This window comes from Mustelus asterias, chromosome 7 (genome assembly GCF_964213995.1).
Source record: "Mustelus asterias chromosome 7, sMusAst1.hap1.1, whole genome shotgun sequence".
Taxonomy (NCBI): Eukaryota; Metazoa; Chordata; class Chondrichthyes; order Carcharhiniformes; family Triakidae; genus Mustelus; species Mustelus asterias.
In genome coordinates, this window is record NC_135807.1 from 25,472,563 (window position 1) to 25,477,554 (window position 4,992).

The following is a 4,992-nucleotide window of genomic DNA, read 5'->3' on the forward strand; positions in this document are numbered from 1 at the left end:
ATAATGTCCAGCAGTATATTGCTAGCTTATAGCCTCCATCTTGCACATTGTCTTGATTTCAGTTGGGATATAACAAGTTGTTCAACCCTGAGACAAGCTTACAACACTTTATTCACCCCCTCACCAAGACCATCAGCTACTGTAACAGTGCCCATTTCCATTGATGTTTCAGCTCATCATCCACAGCTGAAAGTTTAATGTGTGCCTTTGTGACTTTTGGTTTTTATTATTTCAATACCCTCCTGGCCAGCCTCTACCTTATCAAATCAAATTCATCCAAAACGCCTTTCTCCGAACTTGCAAAAAACCCTGTTCATCCATTAATAGAACATAGAAAGCCACAGCACAAACAGGCCCTTCGGCCCACAAGTTGCGCTGATCATATCCCTACCTCTAGGCCTATCTATAGCCCTCAATCCCATTAAATCCCATGTACTCATCCAGAAGTCTCTTAAAAGACCCCAACGAGTTTGCCTCCACCACCACCGACGTCAGCCGATTCCACTCACCCACCACCCTCTGAGTGAAAAACTTACCCCTGACATCTCCTCTGTACCTACCCCCCAGCACCTTAAACCTGTGTCCTCTCGTAGCAACCATTTCAGCCCTTGGAAATAGCCTCTGAGAGTCTACCCTATCCAGACCTCTCAACATCTTGTAAACCTCTATCAGGTCACCTCTCATCCTTCGTCTCTCCAGGGAGAAGAGACCAAGCTCCCTCAACCTATCCTCATAAGGCTTCCCCACCAATCCAGGCAACATCCTTGTAAATCTCCTCTGCACCCTTTCAATGGCTTCAACATCTTTCCTGTAATGAGGTGACCAGAACTGCGCGCAGTACTCCAAGTGGGGTCTAACCAGGGTCCTATAAAGCTGCAGCATTATCTCCCGACTCCTAAACTCAATCCCTCGATTAATGAAGGCTAGTACGCCGTACGCCTTCTTGACCGCATCCTCCACCTGCGAGGCCGATTTAAGAGTCCTATGGACCCGGACCCCAAGGTCCTTCTGATCCTCTACACTGCTAAGAATGGTACCCTTCATATTATACTGCTGCTTCATCCCATTGGATCTGCCAAAATGGATCACTACACACTTATCCGGGTTGAAGTCCATCTGCCACTTCTCCGCCCAGTCTTGCATTCTATCTATGTCTCGCTGCAACTTCTGACATCCCTCCAAACTATCCACAACACCACCTACCTTGGTGTCGTCAGCAAACTTACCAACCCATCCCTCCACTTCCTCATCCAGGTCATTTATGAAAATGACAAACAGCAAGGGTCCCAGAACAGATCCCTGGGGCACTCCACTGGTCACTGACCTCCATGCAGAGAAAGACCCCTCCACAGCCACTCTCTGCCTTCTGCAGGCAAGCCAGTTCTGGATCCACAAGGCAACAGCCCCTTGGATCCCATGCCCTCTCACTTTCTCAAGAAGTCTTGCATGGGGGACCTTATCGAACGCCTTGCTGAAGTCCATATAGACCACATCCACCGCTCTTCCTTCGTCAATGTGTTTGGTCACATTTTCAAAGAACTCAACCAGGCTCGTAAGGCACGACCTGCCCTTGACAAAGCCGTGCTGACTACTTTTGATCATACTAAACTTCTCTAGATGATCATAAATCCTGTCTCTCAGGATCCTCTCCATCAACTTACCAACCACTGAGGTTAGACTCACCGGTCGGTAATTTCCCGGGCTGTCCCTGTTCCCTTTCTTGAATATAGGGACCACATCTGCAATCCTCCAATCCTCCGGAACCTCTCCCGTCTCCATCGACGATGCAAAGATCATCGCCAAAGGCTCCGCAATCTCCTCCCTCGCCTCCCACAGTAACCTGGGGTACATCCCATCCGGTCCCGGCGACTTACCAACCTTGATGCCATTCAATAGTTCCAACACATCCTCTTTCTTTATGTCCACATGCTCGATCCTTTCTGTCCACCGCAAACCAGCAGTACAACCACCCAGATCCCTTTCCCTGTGTTTACTGACCCGCATTGGCTCATATTTTGGCAATGTCCAGATTTTGGGTGGCACGGTAGCACTGTGGTTAGCACTGCTGCCTCACAGCGCCAGGAACCGGGTTCAATTCCTGCCTTGGGTCACTGTCTGTGTGAAGTTTGCATGTTTTCCCCATGTCCGCGTGGGTTTCTTCCAGGTGCTCCGGTTTCCTCTCATAGTCCAAAGGTGTGTGGGTTAGGTTGATTGGCCATGCTCAATTGTCAGGGGGATTAGTAGGGTAAATACGTGGGGTTTCGGGAAAGGGCCGAGGTGAGATTGTTGTTGGTGCAGGCTCGATGGGCTGAACAGCCTCTCTCTGTACTGTAAGGATTCTATGATTCCTTGATTCAAACATTTTCATGCTTGCTTTCAGGTCCATCCATGCTCTCACTCCCTGCTACTCCTGTCACCTTCACCAGTTTTAACAAACAAATCCCTAGGGTGGCTTACCGCCACTCGAACTCCAAAAGAGGTAGCTGCTGAGAGTTGGATGCACTGGTTATACTTTCTCAGAATTTCCTGAATTCTAGAACAGGTAGGAAGTTAGCAATTTTTTCTTGAAAGCTTGGACACAGGGATAGAAGGCCCTAAAGCGAAATTTACAGATGACACAAAAATAGGTGGGACAGTAAGTTGCAATGAGAAAATAAGAACCTTCCAAATGGATATAGATAGGTTAGGAGAATGGGCCAAAATGTGGCAGATGGAGTTCAACGTAGATAAGTGTCATCCATTTTGGTCGGAAAAATGGGAAGGCGACTTATAATCTAAATGGGGAGAGATTTCGGGGTGTTCCGGTGAAGAGGGATCTCAGTGTCCTCGTTCATGAGTCACAGAAAACCAGCATGAAGTTACAGCAGATAATAAAGAAAGCGAATAGAATGTTATAAAGGTAAGGAAGTACTGTTGCAATTATGCAAGGCATTGGTGAGGCCGCACCTGGAGTATTGTGCAGTTTTGGTCCCCTTATTTGAGGAAAGATGTAGTGGCATTGGAGGCAGTTCAGAGGAGGTTCACTAGATTGATTCCAGAGATGAGGGGTTTGTCGTATGAAGAGAGATTGAACAGTTTAGGCCTATACTCTCTGGAATTTAGAAGAATGAGGGGAGATCAAGTTGAGGTATACAAGATGATAAAAGGTATGGATAAAGTAGACATGGAGTAGATGCTTCGCTGGTGGGGCACATTCTAGGATGAGAGGTCATAATCTTAGGATAAGGAGCAGCAAATTTAAAACAGAGTTGAGGAGAAGCTACTTCTCCCAAAGGGTTGTGAATCTGTGGAATTCACTACCCCAAAGTGCGGTGGATGCTGGGACAGTGAGTAAATTTAAGGAGGAGTTAGACAGATTTTTAATTGGTAATGGGTTGAAGGGTTATGGGGAGAAGGCAGGAAAATGGGGATGAGGAGCATATCAGCCATAATCAAATGGTGGAGCAGACTTGATGGGCTGAATGGCCTAATTCTGCTCCTATATCTTATGAACTTATGCACTTATGAACATCTACATTCGTGGAAGAAGAGAAAAAGGAGACTGGGAACTATAGGCCAGTGAGCCTGACATCAATCATTGGGAAAATGTTGCAATGTCTTCTGAAGAAAACTTTCACAATGTATTTATAAAATCACAGCATGATAATCTTATGATCCCAGCTGGTGTTACTACTGGACAAGTCAGATCCCCAGTGGAACTTGGCCTGGTGGATCCTCACATTTATTTTTTGTTGAGAAACATGGAGAGCTGCTACTGAACAGAATCATGGAGTCTGCTGATAAAATTTTAACAAAAGAGTAAAACATTTATTAAACAAGAAAAGATGAACTATATTGCTCTGTGCTTTCAACCACAAATACGCCTTTACAGATATATACAGATTCATAAGGATAGCACAAGTTTCAAAATCTATCTGATACTGTAATGTTCACAGTAAGTACATCATTCAGTAAACCCATTGGCAACCTGAGGTCAGACACACCACACTCTGACACCAAGTGACAGATACCACTCCAAATGGATGCCATGCGTCTCACATCAACTCCTCACCGACGCTTGTCACACTGTGAACCAACGTGTCTCACTGGAACTCTGTCTTTCACATGAGGGTTTCCAATCTCAACACTCAGAGTGTTTGTTTTGGGATCTTCTCCCAAGCAATTCTTTCTCTTAGACATCCTCCACAAGGATTCACCTCCAGGGTTTTGATCTCTTCTTTTGATCTTCCTCTCCCCGAATCACCACATGCACTCCACACAGTATCTCAGGTATTCGGCTGCACCAACAGAACCTAACTGCTTTACAGGCCCTCAGTTAGGCTGTTGGCTGTCCCTTGCATCTCTGGCTTCTCACAGGCCTTGCTTAAAATCTATTTTCTGCAGCTTGCTCACTTTAAATTTGAAGCCTTGCTCTGCTTCTCACACTTGTCTTCACTCGATATAATCTGTTCCAGATTCCTATTCTTGTTCCTAGACTTAAGTGTTTTCATTTAGGACATGCTCCCTGCAAATCCCTCTCCCAATAGGCTGCTGACAACTTGGTATCTCACTTGAGATGTAGAACTTACCCAACATTCATGCTCACTTTAACTTTAGAGCAACTCAGCTAAGATTCTTAGACTTGTTTTCCTCAGGATCCTGTTAGTATGTTCAGTTCGAGAAGGATTTAAACTCCTCTTTGCATCTTGGAGCATAATCACCAATTGAACTAAAAACTGCTGTTAGAATCAGAGAATTCCTACAGTGCAGAAGGAAGACATTTGGCCCATCGAGCCTGCACCGACAACAATCCCACGTTATCCTGTTCAGTTTCTGCTAGTTCCCCTTTCTCGACCCTGTTGCTAAACAACAACACAATTTTTTCTACTTTTCAGAGTGTGAGAGGAAACCGGAGCACCTGGAAGAAACTCACGCAGACATGGGGAGAACGTACAAACTCCACACAGACAGTGGCCAGAATTGAACCCAGGTCCCGACACCACTGTTGTCTCT